At 36.8% G+C, this 20,850-nt stretch overlaps 1 long non-coding RNA gene across 1 annotated transcript; it reads left to right on the top strand.

The window, feature by feature from the left end:
• The first annotated feature begins 1,607 nt into the window (after positions 1 to 1,607).
• Positions 1,608 to 20,625, top strand: LOC122138540. The gene is made up of 5 exons (XR_006155662.1): positions 1,608 to 1,899; positions 2,003 to 2,062; positions 2,337 to 2,418; positions 2,687 to 2,767; positions 20,523 to 20,625. It is a non-coding gene; the product is annotated as an uncharacterized LOC122138540 (long non-coding RNA).
• Positions 20,626 to 20,850: the final 225 nt, after the last annotated feature.

Genomic DNA, 20,850 nt, shown 5'->3' with positions numbered 1-20,850 from the left:
TCTCCCATTGCTATTTAGGATAAACAATTGAGAAATTATTGAGATCTTTGTGATTTATTTTTCCAGTGAGTGTGTTGAGCTAATGTGTGTTTGCATATATGTGTGTGTGTGTGTGTGTGTGTGTGTGTGTGTGTGTGTGTGTGTGTGTGTGTGTGTGTGTGTGTGTGTGTGTGTGTGCTGCATTTTGTGGTTCTGCTCTGGTTCTGCAGCTGTCAGGTGACATTTAAAAAGCCTTTCATAGCCTCCATTATATAGCTGAGCTTCCCCATCATAACATCTTAAAATCATTTAACAGACATACTGTTTAGTTAAAGCAATAAACTCACACACTGTCAGAGCAGCTGCACTGAATTCATTTGAGCAATCAATATGAGTTAACCCTCATGTTCTGTAGGGGTTCCGACAGACGCCGAGGCCCTTTTAATATCTCAGAAACACATTTAACATTAAAGGATCTAGTTGATACTTCATGACTTTTCTTAATCTTATGAGAACTGATTATAAACAAACTTTCAGTGCTATGGCATGCTGCATGAATTATGTCTGTTTCTTCTTCTGACAGTTTGCACTTATTGTATTTTTTTGCACTGTTTTTCTTGAGCTTGACCCCATACAGTACAGTTACTACAGTATATTGCATACAAGTTCATCTGAAAAATCCACAGTTGTTTACAACAGATGGTTAAAGCTTCAATAATATCCGCTAAATGGATTTTGATTAGGTCAGAGGAACATATTAAAGAATTTGAAGAGGTTAATTTTAAAACTACTGTTATATTTTTAGACATTAAGAGGTAGAGAGGATAAACATTACAGGCATAACATGGTGCTATTACACAGCTAATAAAAAAATATGTCCTAAGAACATTTTCTTAATGTTCCCATTAAGTTATGAAAACATTGTTTCTGTGGACATTAAAAAAATAAATTTAAGGTTTTTTTTTTTTTTTTTTTTTTTTAAGGCTGCCGTTATTTGTTCAAAAAGCATTAATGTATTTTAATAAATTCTACTCATTTTATTTTTACCCAAAATATAACTTTTATATTTGAATGTTTATTTTAAATATTCTAAGAATGTTCAAATGTCAAGTATTCTTGATGTGATTAGAATGTTATTAAAAGGTAACATTTCTTAGAATGTTCAGTAAGCACAAATAACATCACAAGAACGTTGTTTTAAGGACATTTTCTCTCAATGTTAAAAACACATTTCTTTGGCCAAGCATTCAAATAATGCATCTCACAATTTTGGACTGCAGTTATATCTGATCAAATGCGCATTGTTATTCTTTAGCTTGGGTTAAACTAATTAATTTTACTTGGCTGGAACAGCAGCTACGCTAATTATGTCTCTATTTGTTTCTCTGTTTTGTAACTAGGATTTACACAAGCTACAGTCTGGATCCAGAACACCTGAGAAGAGATGATGCCAGTCCCTCAGAGGACCTCAGATGATGCTAACCCAGAGACAACATACAGAACTACCACATTTTGCTATAAGCTTGATTGCATAATTGCTGTTAATAGTGTTAATCGTCTGTTTGTTTACGTCTTTTATTGATTTTTCCGAACATTTCTTATGCACATAAACTGACAGTCACCACTGATAAGCTACTCCTAAATATTAAATAAACTTGAATTGAATTGAATGTTATGTAAATGTATATTTAATAATATAATATAATATAAAAGTTATATGGTTTTTAAAAAACGTTAGTGAAAGTTGTGATGGCATCTTTAATGTAGATGGGACATCATCTGCTCGCTGTAATCTATCACAGGAGGGCCGTTGGTATCATCCTGTGCTGCGGCCCAAAGGTTCCTCTTAGCATGCTTTGGGTTTGGCAGCTGAAGAGATGCACTTTCACATGCCAGTGGAGGTCACCCAGATTTTCTAAAGTGGGCGGCCTTTTTTTTTTTTTTCCAGCTGTTTCCAATCAGCTGGCCTCTTCTTGGCCCATATTTTCTCACTCTCTTTCTCTCATTTATTTCTCGTCCTCAGGAGTTGCATCAACAACGCTAAATACCAATATCAGCACCAAGATCTGAGCAAAGTTTGTCGGTATTAAAATATCAAATGTATTTTTCACTTTTTTTTTTTTTTTTTTAAATAGTGGCACAAGAACTCCAGTTCATTTAGACTTTAGGTAGATTTTGATTAGTAGCTTTGATTATTTCAAAGGTGAAATATGTATTTATTATTATTATTATTGTTATTGTTATTATTATTATTATTATTATATTTCTTTTTCCTTTATTTATTTATTTATTATTATTATTATTTTTGAAACAGTATAAAAACCTCTGATCTACTTGTCTGTTATCATTCTCACCAGCCCAACACAGCAACAATGACTCAACCAATGGCGTTCGTTTGGGGGCGGGGCTACCAGTTTTTTCTGAGCAGCATCTGCAAGAGTAAGTGTACTGAAACAGTGTCTTATTTTTGCAGTCTGCTTTAGTGCTTCACCTTAAAATTAAAATTTTTTTGTTTTTTTAAACTACTGTGCAATTCATAACTGTATCAAAAGATGCATTTTAAAATAGCAGTACATATTGAACTCCAGTCTATTGAGAGTTCTTTAGGTATTTTTTGATCAGTAGATTTGATTTTTCACAGGAGAAATGTGTATGTCTAGAACACTATGAAAACACTGATCTGTTTGTTTGTTATTATTCTAACCAGCCCAACACAGCAACAGTGACTCAACCAATGGCATCTGTTTGGGGGCGGAGCTACCAGTTTTTCCTAGCAGTAGTAGAAAGGGTAAGTGTTCTGAAAACCGGTTTTATTTTTTCATTTTTAAATTAATCTTTTTCATGTCAATTTCATTCAGTTTTCTCCAGTCAATTTGTTTTAAACTACTGTATAATTCATAGCTATAACAAAATATGTATTTTAAAATAGTGGGACACATTGAACTCCAGTCTATTGAGTAGTAGATTTGATTATTTAAAGGTGAAATGTGTATTTTTTGTTTCTGAGGTGCTATAAAAACACTGATCTGCTTGTTTGTTATCATTCTAACCAACCCAACATAGCAACAGTGACTCAACCAATACTGTCTCTTTGGGGGCGGGGCTTTTTTTTTTTTTTTTTGGAATTTAGAATTTTGATTTGGTGCTTTTTCTTTAAATTAATATTTTTTTTGTTTATGTTCATTTTGTTCCGTTTTCTACAGTTTATAGTTGTTAAACTGTATTTCATAACTGAAAAAAATTGGTGTAGGATTTACTTTTGAAACAATTTTCACTCATAGAAACAGTTTTCATTTCATTGAATGAAATAGTATTTTCTTGTAAAATGTACTCCACTAATCTTAATATATATATATATATATATATATATATATAATATATATATATATATATATAATATCTATCTATATATATATATATATTTTTTTTTTTTTTTTTTTTCTATGTATACCAAAATGTGAGCAAAAAATATACTTATTCAGGAAACCTGAGGCAAAGTAGCAAGACCGGCTTCAACAATTGTGACATTTCAATCTTGTAATTTAGGACCGTATTCCAGTGCAAATATGAAATGATATCATTTATAACATAATAGTCTGGCGTCCTAGGGGTAATTTTCCAACACCCCCCCGCCCGGACGTGCATTCATAAAGACGTATATTAAATGTGACGGTTGGCAATATTCACTAAAGAACAGTTGTACCTCAAGGATCAGAGATGATTCATCACAACGGCGAAAAAGCGGGAGACGAGGCGTGCTAAAACCGTCCAATGCAAATTAGTCCGATTTACAATCGTGTATTCTTCTGCAGACCATTGCTAAATCGTCAGGCTAGCTAGTCACAGATATTAAAATAAATTATGTCTAATTTGAATTTTAGTCACGGTACATTAACTAATAGAAAGTTATTAACATTTCAAGAGAGGAGGAAAAAAAAGCTTTTGCCTGCAAAATTAACAGTGGCTGGGCCTGACCTGTGCCGCGCACAGTTTGATCACTGTAATGACAGCCTAATGGCATATTTACATTTAAATCTCTGTAGCTAATATGGGATTCAGAATGGGACGCTAAGTCAAGGATTATTTGGTGTGGCCTGCTGGCCCCTCTGAGAGAATTTCTTCACTTCAATCCTTGGCAGAAACTTCTTATTTCATGACTATTTATACCAGAAGCCTCTGCGGTCTTGCCAACCCCTCCCATGTCTTAATGTGCTCTTTGGTGCGTATCTTTTATCTGCACTCCTCTCTTCTCTCTTCCTCAGTCTTTAAAGGCAATTATCATCGCCCCGCTCCTCTCCCGCGTGCTTCCAGAGCCTCGTTAGATGAATGAAATTGCACACGGAGAGTGACGGCTGTTCGTTCATAGCCCTCTGCCGCCCCCATCCTCCAAATCCTCGAGCCCTGAGAACAGCGCAGGAGAGTTTTCTTGCATTTTAAACGCGTTTCTGTCTCTGCCCCCTCCGTTTTTTGCCTCCCTTGCTTTTTGAGCGAGCGTCGTTGCGGTGCGACTGCATGGATGGTTTGATTTCTCAGCTGAGGATTTAAGGTGCTGCGATCCACAAAAAAAACGTGTGATCTATATGATCGGCAAAATACTTAAACAACTGAGGCTTGTCAAAACAGGCTGATGCGTTGGCAGGTTTCGCAAGCGTGTGCTGTGAAGACGACCTGTACGTTTAAATGCAAAGACAACCGGATAGATGTGAGACATTCAAAGAATTTTTAAAGATACATTTTGTGAGTTGATAAAATGAGAGAGGTCAGTTTGTGAAAAGAAGGTTTTTGTGCAAACTGGTGAGAGAAGTGATGTGAAATACTGACTGGCATAAAAAAAAAATTATATATTAAAATACTTTAAGTGTTTGAAATCTTCCTTACCATGGTTAAAGATTAGATCCATCAACATCCTCCCGAGCCATAAAACCTGATCAAAACATGTTCCTGAAGCTTGACCTAAAAATATAAATTCACATTTGAATGCTGAATTGAGACAAGATGATGTGTAGTGAAAGATGAACTGACTAACTTAAGCACTTAAAAGGCCTGGTTTATCTGCAGACTATCTGGCCGATTCATCTTGTTTTCCCCACGTTCTCTTTGCAGGAGGCATTTTAAAATAAATCTATTACAGGGAGCTGCGCTGCAGGCTGATGCTATCAGACTCTGACATTCTGCAGGTGGGGAGATGTGACGTGTATTTAAAAATGCAAAATGACATCTAGTGTTTGCGTACTAGCGTGTTCCTCAGACCCCGAGTGTAGCCGGCCATCTGTTGATCTGGTCACATGAGCTGAGAGCTGGCACAACTCGAAACACAGCCTCTGTGCACATATGAAGAGAGCAGAAATAAGGAAAAAAGAGGAGGAAAGACAAGATGAGAAATTAGGAGCAGGGTGAGAACAGGAGAAAAGAGCATCAGGAGAAATGAGAAGAGAATGTGACAAATTAGGGAAAACAAGAAGAAAGGAGAAATGAGCCGAGAACAAGAGAAAAGAACAGGAGAAATAAGGACAAAAAGGTATTAAAAGGTAGAAGGGAGTGGAGAAATGAGAAAAAATGAGAAAATGCAGAAGAAGAGGTGAGGAGAATTGAGGAGAAAAGAGCAGAGAAGAGGAAAAATGAGAGAATAGTAGAAATAAGGTGAAAAGAGTATCAGAGATGTGAAATGGAGCTGAGAAATTAAGAGAAAAAAATGAGAAATAAGGAGAGAGGAAACGTAGAGAAATGAGCAGAGAAAAGAGGAGAGAATAGGAGTGATAAGGAGAAAAGAGCATCAAAAAGGTGAAAGGGAATGGAGAAATCAGGAGAGAAAATGAGAAATTAAGAAAAATTAGAAAAACGAGAGAATAAACAAGGAGAAAAGAGGAGTAAAGGCAAGATGAGAATTGAAGGGAAGTTGATTTTTGGGTGAAATGGATTTTTGGGTTGAGGGGAATGGAGGAGTGATGAAAAAATAAGGAGAAAAAATTGAGAATAAAAAAAGGGGAAGAGAAATTAGAAAACAGGAGAGAAAAAAAGAAAAGAAATGAGAGAACAAGAGAAATAATGAGAAAATAGCATCAAAAGGTAAAAGGGAATGGAGAAATAGGGAGAAAAGACAAGAAGTAAAAATAAGAAAGTATAAGAGAAGAGAAGAGATGAGAAGAGACGAGATTAAACGAGACAAGAAGAAATTAGAAGAGACGAGACAAGAAGAGATGAGAAAAGAAGAGACAAGACAAGAAGAGACTAGAAGAGAAAAGAAGAGATGAGATTAAATGAGAAGAGACGAGAAAAAAGAGAGTAGAAGAGACGAGACAAGACAAGAAGAGATGAGAAAAGAAGAAACTAGAAGAGACGAGAAGAGACTAGAAGAGAAGAGAAGAGAAGAGAAGAGAAGAGAAGAGAAGAGAAGAGAAGAGAAGAGAAGAGACAATAAGTGAAGTGAAATTATGAGACAAGACGAGACAAGACGAGTTGAAAGAAGAGAGTAGAAGAGAGTAGAAGAGACGAGAAAAAAGAGAGTAGAAGAGACGAGACGAGACAAGAAGAGATGAGAAAAGAAGAAACGAGAAGAGAAGAGAAGAGAAGAGAAGAGAAGAGAAGAGAAGAGAAGAGAAGAGAAGAGAAGAGAAGAGAAGAGAAGAGAAGAGAAGAGAAGAGAAGAGAAGAGAAGAGGTGATATAGTGACTCCGTGTGGAAAAGCAATATAGCCGAGGAGTCTCCACAGCGGTGAGACAATGTCACATTACTGATTAAAGCTCTTCAGAAAACACTAAAAATTAATACCATAAGCACACACAGAGTGGCCATTAGGGTGCTGTAATGTGACTCAGGAGGGACATGATGGATGTCCGGCGGCTCGAGGGCCTTATTTGCACACAGGCTGTTATTAGGCCAGCGCTGGAGGCAGAGGAATGGAAAGATGGCTTTTTATTAGTGGAACGTCCAAAGGTGGACACAACCCATCACTAACAGCACCACGCTTCACAGCGCCGCTTCTCCAGCCAGAAATGGGCGCAGTGCTAAAAACAATGCTAATATAAATATAAAATGCAAATGGCCAAATAATCAGTTGTTTCAAAAGGGCTTTTCCCAGCAATGATATCCAGCTAACAAAAATACTTTCTAAGAACGTTTTGTTAACATTCCCATTAAGTTATGAAAACATTATTTTTTGAATGATCTCTGAATGTTCAAAACTTAAAGTATTTAAATGTTTTAAAAATGTTTTTCTTGGTTTTGAAACGTTACATTTTTTTTCTGTGAACTTTCCATTTTATCATTTTGCTAACATTATGGGAACGTTATTTTTGAATGTTCTCGGAACATTTAGAAACAAGTAGTAACATATATAAAAAAAATTCCAATCCAAACAAAACGTTTCAGTAAAAGATATTCTATGAACAACAGATATAAAGGTATAGCTATAAAGCATGTTTGTGCTAATGTTTTGAGAACATTATTAAAGGCCAGATAACTCTTAAAAAAAATTCTATTAATGTTAGTTTATGTGATTTTGTTTTGAGTTCATTGTTAGATGGCAGATAAGTATTATTTTGAGTTCTGTTGATGTTATTTCATTGAACAGTTCTTAAGAGAACCATTTTTCTTAGTGTGAAGAACATTTTAGTAAAGGATCTTTTTCTACTATAAAAATACCTTTTCTGCATTGAACAGATTCCATGGATGTTAAAGGTTCTTTATGGAACCGCCGATGCCATTAAAAATGTTTCTTATTTTGCTGGTTATTTTGTCTGTGCAATGTAGGGTATGTTTAATATAGTGACTTTACTATTTCTTTATTTTTGTGTTTTTTGCTCTGTTGTGAAACCAGTTGAGTAGCAGTGTTTTAGAGTGCAGCTTTTTTCCATAAGCCTGTCTTATCGGCCCACTACGGTTCTCCTTCTTGATCAAAGCGTGAGTCATATCAGACAGTCTCCTAAACTAAAGCCATTTCCCTGTAAAACACTTTTTATGTATGGTTTTCACATTCTCAAACATAGATTTACTCCCTGGCTTTGCTCTCTCCCCCTTTGACAGCGCTATTGCATTCTCCTCCTTTTTATCTTCTCACATTTTAGGAGAATGAATTGCCCATCGCTGTCACTGGGCTCTGGCCGAGAATTCATTTTTGTGGGTCAAGTGTTTCAGAATGTCATCTCTGACAGGAACCATCCAACACGATGAATACAGGGACAGACCTTGGCTCGCCTCATCCGCCCATCACAGAATACACAAATACAAGGCCTCTGCCACGAAGACGTCCACTCGATGGTGGGCAGCATGCAGAAAATAACCACAATAAAATACCACAAAGCAGGGAGAATTTATATGTAGAGAACCACTGACATATTTTAACCTCGCCTTTGTGTAACTGCCAATGAGGCGGTACATTGACCAGGTTTGAGAAGAACAGTTTTTAATGAAAAAGTCCCTTCAAGTAGATTTCTTGATTTATTTTTATATATTTTTTGTAGCGGTTGCAAAGCAGCACTGTACTGGTTAGGACTGAGTCATGATGGTCATCTAGTCATCCAGCAATTGACAAGTCAGTGAGGTTGACTAGTATAAATACTTACATACTTACATAGATGTGCATATATAGACAGAGAGATTTTTCGCTGGTAAATTAATAATGCAATTAATTTGGAAATGCTTAACAAACGTACTTTTGAGGTGAACTAGTTCATCAAAATTTTTCTTGTATGTATTTTTTTGTTTCGTATTTCTAGCACAGATTAGGATCAATGTTTTAGCTGTAATGGCAGCACTGCAAAATTAATTTATTAAAATGAATAATTAATAAGGCTAAAGTAATAATACATTTATTGCATTATATATATATATATATATATATATATATATATATATATATATATATATATATATATATTTGTATCGATTTTCAGCCGGTCTTAGTGCATCTATTTATTTATTTTTTAAACATTCAAAAATTTAAATTTGACTTCCATTGATAGAATGTTCAGGTTTCATCATAATATTTGCCTATTGAATTGGTCTTCTTTTTTGCATATATTTAACCATTTTTAGCCATATTGCCACCTTTACACTGCATAATGACTATATGTTGATTCTTGTGTGCATCTGACATCAAACAAGTGATGGTAGTTTATGACTTAAAAAAACATGAAACCTAAACTTCCTAAAACTTCTCCAAACTTCCTTTATGAAGTGCAAATGTAATGGTGTTTTTGATGTCTCTGCTCCTCTGCTTTATCCCCTCGGCGCTGGTAATGAAGCTGAGGCTATGTGACAGAATTCAGCAATTACATCGAGCATAGTGTGGCTTTAGACATAGCACAGCGCCACTAATGGAGAACGCTCTGCTGGAACATGGTTCACTCTGTGAGGAACCAGACGCACAGCCAACAGGAGGCTGGGGGGCTTCTGAGGGGCTGCGTGGTCTCTAATGCGATCGGACTGTAACGGACAATCTATTTACAGGGTGCTCTAGGGAACTAATAAACAAATGTTGAGTAATTTCAGCCAGCAGTAATTACCCTTGCAGCTGACAAGGAGAGTGTGATAGTTTCTCCTTCACCCTGCACCCTGAGCAGGAGGCTGAGGTCCCAGGCAGTGAAACATACACATGGATCTGAGCCAAAAGCCAGTCCTGCAAGATCACTTGACTTACCGCAGCCGGGAACAGAGACCGAGATATGGGCGCTGGCTTTGTGCTGAGAATGTGCATTGTGAGTGAACAGCACAGCAATATTAGCTTGATTTCTTGGAAGTATTAATGTGTGAAAAGTGTGTGAAAAATTGTGTTTTATGTTCGGTCACAATTGTGACGGGTGGGATAATGTGTGTACTGAAATAACATATTTCTGCAGTCATAAATATGGTTAGATATTTTAGCCCAGCTATTTTAAACTGTTTGATCACATTCTAGAGTTACTATTATGCAGGAAAAAAAAAAAAACAAACAAAAAAAAAAACTTATGCAACATTCATAGGAACACAGATAAAATATATATATATATATACTAATTAATTTATAATATATATATATATATATATATAAATATAAAATAACATTTTTATATTAATGCTTAGAGTATTACCACATCATTACTGTACATTTTTTCTAACATTTGATTTTTTAATTTAGTGCAATATTTTGTTATTGCAACATTTTATTGTCATTTTCACTAGCAACTGCAATTAGATTTATATTGTTTACCTAAGTTCACTGTTATCCCACCGGTCACTATTGTGACCATCAACATGTTTACTCATTCTATGACCACACTCAACAAAACTAAATATATGTGAATCCATATATTAATACTAGACACCCTAAAGAACATGTGTACCAAATATCTTTGTCATATATTTATGTTAAGACACTTTACTAGCCTTTAGTTTAGGAGCTTTGATGCAGCCATCATCTTCTCAAGGTGCAAACAGGAAATAGGCTGCTCTGGTCATGTGACAATTTGCACTAATCATGTAAAACTGCACATATTTAATTGAGACCCTTTATTTTTTCCATATTTGCAGGAAGTACAGTAAAACATCGGTCAGTAAGGTTTTTAGAGCTTTATAAATGAAAATCTTTTTTACGGTCCCTATTGTGACCGGTGGGATGGCCCTGTCATACATCCGGTGCTAGTCGCCGCTCAAGTGTTTTTGCAAGTTTCAGCCCAACGCAGTTCTCATTTTCCCGTCCTGTGCCATGTTGTTTAAATAGCAAATGCATTTCCGCCCATTTTTGTGCCTATGGGCGCGCTGGTCTAAAAATGAGGTGTGTTTAGGTGCATTGTTGGACAACCCGTTTAGAGTATGTGCCCGGGCGCGCCAACTGTTTTCCCGTCGTTACAATAGCAAAAGTGGATTCGGACACGTCCCAAGTGCACCTGCGCTGTGCACTTTAGACCATGCGCTTAGATCGTTAAAACAGGCCCACTATTTTCAAACAGGTTTCCCAGACACTCCCCCATCTGCAATTGGATTGGTTGATTGCATAAAACTGATAGTCCCGCCCCCCAAGACCATTGGTTGAGCCGATGTCTGATTTGTGGTGAATGGAATCATTTAAAATGGACATGGTTTGAAATGAACCAAAATAACAAACTAACTGTTTTTTTCTACTTATGTACTTATGAGAAATCATGAAATTAGTTTAATGATGCGGCCTTTTAGCAAACTTAACTGCGAAATAAAAAGCGCATTAAAATCAGAAACATGAACACATTCAATATGGTCCAGCCCTATTGAGCATTACCAGAAATGATGTATAGCGCATGAATAATTCCAGCCCGACTCTTTGTGAAGACATCGGCGTTCACCTCTGTCTGCTGTGGAGGTGTTCGGCGGGCCAGCGGCGTCTTCATCCCCACAGCTCCCATCTTGATTCGCTCGGGCTGCCAAATAGATTTTTATGCAAATTCCTGTCTATCGATTGCAGCGCCTCTCATTGACGGACTGGGGGTTTGTGGAAAGCAGCAGTAATTAGATTATGTGATAATGATTACAGCGTAAACATTGGTGGATAAAACCGGTTACATGTATCTGTGGGGCAATCTGGCACAAACAATAAAGCATCTAAAATCCATGAAAATGTTTTCCGCACTTCTCTCTCTCACTCGCTCGTTTTCCCCCGACTTGTTTTTTCTATCCTTCGCTCTCCCTGTACTGAATAATAAGTGCTGGATGGCGTGACAGGCCAATATGATCCGCTGACAGACGGGCAGAGGGGTCCGCGAACGCCTCCCTCTCTCAGACAGGCAGATGTCGTGCGTCCCCGTGCGGAGCGAGCCGGGGGAGAGCAGGCGGCTGCTCAAATGAGGAGGTGGGAACTTGAGCGCTCCTCGGGGGGCTGAGTGGTCATTTGATGTCCGGCACAAGGGCGTGGAGAAAGGCAGATCTCGCAGTCTGCTGTGAAACTGGGCTGGCAGGAGGGTGAGATGGACGGGGGGCAGAGAGCAAAACACAGACAGGCTTCATTGCGTGTTTGGGGTCATTTTATTTTTTTATTTATTTACTTTTAGTCTTTTTTTATTCTGACAGAAATGCACACGAGTGAATTTAGTCTTTCAGACGCTTTAATGCTAAAGACACCCTGCAAGGAACCCCCTTTATAAAATATAAATCTAATTATACGCATTTCTATTGCACCCTTTTATACTGTTTGAAAAAAAATATATAAAATGTGCTTTTATAAAAAGGATAAATCATTGGCTCTTAAAGTATTGTGCTTAAAGATATTTAAAATATAATCTCTAATATTTTTTTTAAAACTTAATATTAGAATTTTCAACATAAGTCAGATTTATAAGAATGGGGTTTTTGCACAATATGTTTTGATCCAAAAAAGCTTTACAATACAAATGCAAAAAAGGAGAGATTAAGTCTTAGAAATATATTTTTCCCACAAAAAAACAAAACAAAACAATTTTGTAAATTTAAAGAGCCAGATCAGGTGTCTGTATTTGCACATATGTAACATTAAAATACCTTTTCACTCCAATGATGATAACTATAAGAATAAATATATATTGTTTTAATAATTGTTCTTATTCTATGTGAATAGGGAAGTCCACACAACAACTACATACACAAATGGCAATGACACAATATCGATGGAATCACTTTCAGGAAGATTATTTGAATGGTGTATCATATGGTAACTCCAGTAACTCTTTTGTGTTAGTGTTAAGCAGGAGGTGTGAATATCCACTCAAACATTGTTGCTAAATGCCACCATTGAGCTTTCTTCCATGACGGCCGAGCAGCGAGGCGAACAGGCCGCCGTTGAGCTCTCTGGGTGACGTGGTGGTCTTTGATTTCCTGTGAGGGGCTCAGATGAGCGGAAGGCCAGCCTGGGGAAAGAAGATCGTCACCGCATGGATCTCAGTCTGTAATTAATCGCCAGCGATCGGAGGTGCGGTCCTCCAGTACCTGGTATGAAAAGCCTCTCGTCTCCCAAGCGGCCCAGCCCGCGGTCAGCAGACGTTAGGCTGCATTAACTGCCTGCGCCTTTGCTATTTCAGAGAAAGAGGGCAAGGGAAGAGTAGGAGACTCATGAAGGTGCTTGATCCCTCAGAGCTTAGGTGCATGAGACGGAGGCTGTGTACCTTTCATCTTAGCAGAGATTCGGAGAGGGTTCACACCACAGAGGCTCCTTAATTCTCACTAATTCATTTGCGCTCCAGATTCGCTTGGCGGTGGATAACCTGAGAATGATAATGAAGGCGAGGGAGTTTGGGAAGAGTCCCCTGCCTTTGAATGTGCCTGGAATGGATCGGGGGAATCTTTCTCTTTGAATCTTCGCAAGGAGAAACGAATCTTATTAGTATCTGTCATAAGATGTCCTGAAGACAGAGCACAAGAGGTTTTAAAGGCATAGTTCACCTAAAAATGAAAAATGTACTTACCTGTATGTTCTTCCACACCTGTATGCAGTTTTTCCTCCTTTTTTATTTTATGCCGTTTTTTTCTTTTCTTTTTTTTTCATAATTCAAAATAGTTTTAAGCTCCAGAAATTAAGCTTCTCTCTCTTGCACTCAGTAATTTCAGGTGGTCCTGCTCACATAGCCTATATATTTACTAGATAAAATAATAAATGCAATATAGCTAAATCTCAAACAGTGGATCATTCATATCAACACACTGTCATATTGCCCAGCCATAAAACTCCTCCATGTTAAAGCATTAAGGGGATAGTTCACCCAAATATGAAAATTGTGTCATCATTTACTCATGCACCCTAAAGTTTCTTTCTTCAACACACACACACGCACGCACGCACGCACGCACGCACGCACGCACGCACACACACACACACACACACACACAAAGATATTTTGAAGTATGTTGGTAACCTAACCATTAATGGTAGCTATTGACTTCCATATTATTATTTTCCATTCCATTGAAGTCAATGGCTACCGGCAACTGTTTGGTCACCAGCATTTTTCAAAATATCTTCTTTTCAAAAGAAAAAAGAAAATCATACTGGGTTGGAACAACTTAAAGTTAAGAAAATAGCGACATTGAATTGAATTATCCATTTACAGTTATACAGGCAAAACCATTGTTTTTTTTTTTGTTGTTGTTGTTTTTTTTAATACTGGTCAGTTTTCAGATTTCATTCTATTTTGCTTCCATAATTTATCTTTTTTCAGACTAATAAAAAGAAAGCATCCAAAATACACATTTAAGTGCTTTTTTTATTATACTTTATCCATTTCGACTATTTCATTATCTATTGTAGATTTCAATTACAATACATATCTTTAAAGGCTGTTTTCTCAAAATGTGTCAGAAATCTAAACTCTAGCAGGACTTACATACACCAAACTTTCTTATTAACTTATTCTTATCAATATTCCTAAGGTTTTTACAAATGGGTTTATTAATTGGCTTGCATTATATAACATTTTATTCCTAAAAACATGGTTTTCTGGCTGTTGATAATATTTTTAACTCTAATATGTCAACAAAATGAAATCAGAAGTATTTATCCAGGGTTCAGATTTCTGTTCTGAAAATATTCTGCAAATTAGTGCATATTTAATTAGTTGATCCATAATTTCATAAAACAATACAAATAAATTTGACTTGACTACATTGACTATTGGCTATATTCCAAGTCTTCTGAACTCATACAATAAATTGGTGTGAAGAACAGACTGAAATTTATTTGATTTTTATTTATTTGAATTTTTCACATTTAAGATATATAATAGGTTCTTGTGTGATTTTGCAAAAATAATAATAATAATAATAATTAAAAATAATAATAATAATGTATGACATTTCTAATATTTTTCTGTCATTTTAGGAGCTTGACCAATGTAAACCACCGCTGTGTGGAAAATAAATGTGAAGATTCTTTAAAAATTCTCCTATGGATGAGTGAGGATCAAAAAATACTGACAGAATTTACATTTTTGGTTGAACTATTCCTTTAAACGTTCAAGCTTTTGCATGTTCAGGTTTTTTTCAGGCCTCCCGTGTGAATTTAAAGCGGTGGGTGAGCTTGCGTGGTAGCAGCAGTGGTCAAGCAATTACATCCGCTGATGTTGAGGCATGGAAAGCGATCCGTTCAAATGCTGATCACCATTTCACAATCAGATTCCGCAATGAATATTTATCACTCTGGAGCTGTAGGAATTCTCAATCAATAGTTTTTACCCACTAGCAGAAAGATCTTCTCTCTCTGCTAACACCAACCTACACAAAAGTGGTACATTATCATCAGAGATGAGCAGCACCGTATTTACATTTATGGATTGAAATGCCACATTTTTTCCAAGCACACAGGAGTGAGTTGGTTCATTCCTTGGTTGTGAACAGGATATACAGTGGAAACAAATGTTTTTATCATCAACAGTGTTTTTTTACAGTGTCTTCGAGTTCACAACAGGCTATGAAAGTGCTCTCAAAACCCCTGAACTCATGAGCCTGTATATCACTGAAATCTGACCTAAGATTTAAGGAGAAACTTTGTAAAAATGTCAAGGAAGCAACTGCCATAAATCGACAACAGCAGCACATTTAACATGCAATTGAAATGTCTAGTGTGAACATTTTTGTCAGTGACCTTTGTTCTTTGCAGATGTGGCTAGCAGTTGCTGTTTCTTCCCTTTTCTCAGCTGGACTTTTTGGGTTTGTCAGTGCTTTTAATGCAAAAGTGTATATCTTCTGTGCCTGCAGCATTACCCAAAGTAAAGAATCTCTAAATTGCAAAAATAATGACCAGCAGTTGGTCAGATCAACTTACTATTAAGAGGAAATTCCTGCCATTTATAAGAAGTTAGAACTAAAACAGTATACTATTTCTGCAGTATTTATACTGTACTGTGCACATGATGTAACTTATCTATATTCAGAATTACACCTATGTTTTTATAAAGTAGTCATTATTTTATAGAAGCCTGATTCTGCCAGAGAATAAAAAAATCCAACAAAAAGGTAATTGCGACCTTTTATCCCAATTCTGATTTTTTTTTCTCACAATTCTCTTATTTTCTCAGAATTGTGAGAAATAAACTCACAATTCTGAGTAGAAAAGTTGCAATTGCAACAAAAAAATAAAAAATTGTAAGATAAGTCGGTATTACCTGTAGTTTTTTTTTTCCCCATGGCGGAAACAAAAAACATACTTGAGTGATGCAAACTCAAATTTGCAAGATATAAACTCAGAATTGTGAGACGCAAACTTGGAAATGTGAGATAAAAAGCCAGAATTTTGTGTTTATATCTCACATTTCTGACTTTTCTGACATATCTCACAATTTTTTATTTTATTTCTCAGAATTGTAAGATATAAACTCAGAATTCTGAGAAGAAAAGTCTGATTTGTGAGATATAAACTCACAATTTTAAGAAATTAGAACATACAGTATGAGTAACCAAAAAGTGCATTGCTAATTTTTGTTTTACATTTTTATTTTAATATTGCAAGCTATTATCAACCTTGCTTTTGTTATTATACTTGTTTTTTTTCCATGCAACATACAGTATGTAGAGGTCAAAGCATAAATTCATTTCAGAGACGTATCCAATAAAAGAAGTGCCCCATCCAATTCCAGCTGTTCAGATTAAGCCCTGCATCCTCCTAAATAAGCTCAAGGAGGCAGAAGCTGGTTCCTTTAGCTCTGTAGGCGCTCACACTGAGATGCTGGTTATGATATGATGTTGAGTTATACACTTTAAACTAATTCCCTCAAGCTCTCGCTGTTCGTCCGCCAGTTTGGCAACGCAGGGCCGCAGAACTAAGACAGATCAATGAGGTGTAATGACTCTCCAATCTCCGTCAATACTCAATTAATGAAAAGGATGGAGAAAATATCAACACGCTGCCAGCCAGCGCCGCTCCAAAACTGTGAGTAATGATTACTCAGGAAGCACTTTACAGCCGGAGAGGATCCCAGCAGAGCTCAGGACACCGGGCTCCTGGGAGATTTAACCATAAACAGGGAGATTCAGAGCAGATTTACAGTTTGGGGAGTTCTGAGAGCAGAGCCGTTGAAAAGCTTCACTCTCTCAAATAGAAGCGAGTCTAATTTGTAGCTCTGCAGGGAGACTTTTAAAAGAGAAGTTTTCTCCCTTTACAGAAATAAATGAAACTGGGCTGCATGAGGGTCAAGTCATGATGAGTCTTTTTGGGCATATGAATTAAAACATGACAATTAGGTAATGTTAGAGGCAGTACAAAAGATAAACATTTCCTTATTACAAAAATAAGAAATGTGTCTATCTTTAACAGTCAGTAATGATACTGACACAAAACCTATATCACTGGAAATAATAAATTGCCATGAAGTAACTGAGTCAAACATTGATTCAGTAGCCGGTCTGATGGATTCAATTCAGTGATTAATTCAAACCGGTGACAAGTTTTTTAACTAGGCCTATTCATTGAAAGCCCATTAGAATCATTAGTTCAGCATACAATGGTCGCACTAATGTTTTTGATTCAGTATAAAGAACTGCCTCATACGAGTCATTCAACCCTTTTCAGTGAGCTTGATTGACATGCGATCTGACCAATCATAATCCTGAATCTGCCATTTTGCCCGACAAACAAATCAGACAGGAGAGTAGGCCTGCGTGCAAATGTGCATACTATGCATCCTGAAGTCTATGTGATATTAGTAATTTTCAATACTATTTAGGGCAGATAGGTTGGATAGTACTGTATGTACATTGGGATGCAGGGATGATTAACTTCGGTGGACTTAAACTTGAAAAATGGTGTGTATTGACATCTTTCCACAGTTGAAACTAAATATCTTCTGATGTTCATTCATGTTTATTTTGCGCTTTAAGTAAATATGAAAAGATGATCGGTTCACGTGCCGCTTTAACTGAGATGCTACAGCGATCTGTCACGACACATTAAAGAGCCAAAAAACAGTATTTATTGTTTGTATTTCTCAAAAAATGATGGAATTTGAAAGCTATGACTTTGTTTCATAGCAGAAGTAACCTGCTCTGTCTTGTCTGTCGGCATGTTGACTGTGTCGTCTTTGCCCCGCAGTGTAACATTATTTTATAAGTTCTGAATTTTTGCATTCTATCAGCGAGGACAACTTACTAAATGGACGTTTCTTGTCATTATTGCATTATTTTATTGCATCAATTCAGATTGCAAACACACATTCACCAAGGTAAAAAAAAAAAGAATAACTCTGTGGTGCAATAAAGACCAACAGCATACCTGTAGGCCTATAAATTGTTCGTGTGAACATTTTGGAAATTGTTATTTATTGTAAGATGATTCTATGCACGTCTTTATTGTCATATCTGATTTTTCTGTCATTTTATGTTGGTTGCTACAAAAGAGGCCGTGTCAAATGGCCAGTATGAAAGCGAAAGCATAGCAGGCCTGCTGTATGACTGTATAAACATAACAGGTTGTGAATGAATCAGAGGTCATCGCCTGTCTGCTGGTTAATACATAATTTATGTCTCAGCATTGCTTCATTACAGAGCATCAAAGAAATCAATGGCCCAGCGGGGCTGCTATCACAGAGTATACAAGAAATCTCACCCGTATCCCCGTCGCACCTTGAGCCGTAAAACTCTCCTGAACGGCTCTGCCTGCACGCCGACGCTCTGACAGCAAGGAAAATAAATCCCCTCCTTTATTCGGCGCAGAATTCAGCGCACAAGTGGCTGTAATCAATAAACACACAGCCGAGCGGAGTGATTTACACACAAAGAAAAGCTCAGTTCCTCCCACAGGCAGGCACCATAATGGAGGCATTTCAATCTTAATGGACGGCTACGATTGTCATGCTTGTTGTAGCAGTATTCAAAAGCGCCATCCGATCAGCCTGCAGGACAGCGCGGAGCAGACAGATGATTAGGTACTGCAAACGAGCCTATTCGCCAAGGGAAATTGATGACTCAATCCAGGGGAAGATGGACGACTTCATTTGTGTCATATAAAGAGCTGTATCGCTCATAACGCAGTTATGATTGAGCTTTAAGGGAAGCGTTCATAATGACATTACATCCAGATATGCCTCTCCTCTTCATCTGGCATCCATCCATGCGTGTGTGTAAGGGCTGGTAGGAGGCAGAGACGGGAGAAAAGAGAGAGAGAAACAAGCGGGTAACGCTCAGATGTGGCTTTTTCGATGTTTGGGAGACTTAATAGAGTTCTCAGCTGAAGTGTTAACTCTGTCACAGGTGTTTCTCCTAAAATAGAATCAAATTTTGACATACAGTATCAGGGTAGTGCCATATTTAATTTCTGACAGGGTGTGAGGCTGTGAGGGATATACGTAGAGTGCCATTAATTGTCTTGTGGTTTCAAAACCTATCCAGTTGGTGAAATGTCTTTCCGAAAAAAAGAAGAAGAAAAAAACTTTCAGTGGATGGAAATTCCATAAAACAGTTTTGAAAGTTATGAAATTATTGTCATATGCTTATATTCAATATGGCGTCTAACCAGACCACGTGTAGCCTAGATAGCAGCTCAGATCGTGTTTTGGAACAAATCTGATGAGAAATGTTTGAGCTCATATTGAGATCTCGGTGTCTTGGTATCTCTGATCACATTGTTGAGATCTCTTCTGAAACATGAGATTTCTTTATGGAACCAAGGCTAATTTTATTTGATCAAAAATACAGTAATATCATAAAATATTATTAAAATTTCAAATAACTGTTTTCCATTTGAATATATTTTAAAATGTAACTTATTTCTGTGATGCAAAGCTGAATTTTTAGCAGGCATTACTCCAGTATATATATATATATAATTTGTGCATTAATTCGCATTTAGCGTTCTTCTGGTTTTTGCATTTAATGCTGCTGTCCTCAACCTTCAGAACACCTGCGACCCCTGGGTAAAGAGAAACGATTGATATATTGAAGAGATCTCAATTGTGATTTTTTATTTTTTTATTTCTTATAGTAGGAAGAGAGCAAGTACAAGCGAGCCAGAGGAGGAGGAAAGTGAATCGGCGAGGGAACAAAGAGAAAACACTTGAGGCGATCATTCTTGGCAGAGAGCTGGCAGCTTTTTTCTTTTCTTTTTTGCCTGTAATTTTAAAATGTTTCCCTCCACCTCCAGCAAAGTGCAATAACGGTGTACAGATTGCTTATGTCATCACATTTTGACAAACCTCCCAATCCAATTTGACCTTCATTTTCACCCATCTGCTTCCCCTTTATTTCACCGTTCCAGCGGTCTTTTTCCTTCTATTTCTCTAAATTTCCCTTCCTGTAATTCCATTTTAATTCATCCTTTTCTTGTCAGTAAACCTGTTTTCATAACCTCTCATGTCTCATACACACATTTTCATGACGTTAATGTTCAGTTTTCAGAGTCTGAGATCTGTAGACATAAACGTGAAGACTCATTAGACAACATGGTTCAATTATTTCCAAATGTACTCTATTGGCAAATGTGTTGAACTGTTGGCATCCATGTTTCGCTTGGAGACCAAAATGCTGCAATAGTTATCACTCCATTTCAGCGATCACAATTTCAGGACTTGAATGTAGTGTCTGTTTGGACTCAACTAAAATACTATTTGATACTTAAGATTATATTGTTGTTTTCTGAATTACAGATTTGATTTCTGATGGCTAACTGTAAATTTAAACCCTGAAGAGTTCCAGTAGAGCCACAGGGTCCATTTGGTAACATCGTAACGTGGCGGTGACTGGAAATGGTAAGCAGCTTATCCTTCTCTTGACATTGTATGCATCCTTTGTGGAAAGATTGATCCAAAACTGCAATTAGAAATGGATGACTTTACCCAATATTTGATTGTGCGTCTTCATTTTTTTGTGCTTATAGAGCACTGAAGTGATGCAATTTTGTAGGCCAACTCGAGAGTTAGAATTGACAAAAACCCAATAGGTTTTCTCCATTGGCTTTTGTATTATTGTAGAAAA

This window comes from Cyprinus carpio, chromosome B9, assembly GCF_018340385.1.
Source record: "Cyprinus carpio isolate SPL01 chromosome B9, ASM1834038v1, whole genome shotgun sequence".
In the NCBI taxonomy this organism is placed as follows: domain Eukaryota; kingdom Metazoa; phylum Chordata; class Actinopteri; order Cypriniformes; family Cyprinidae; genus Cyprinus; species Cyprinus carpio.
Note: the sequence above shows the minus strand (reverse complement) of the source record. Positions and strands in the feature narration are given on the sequence as shown.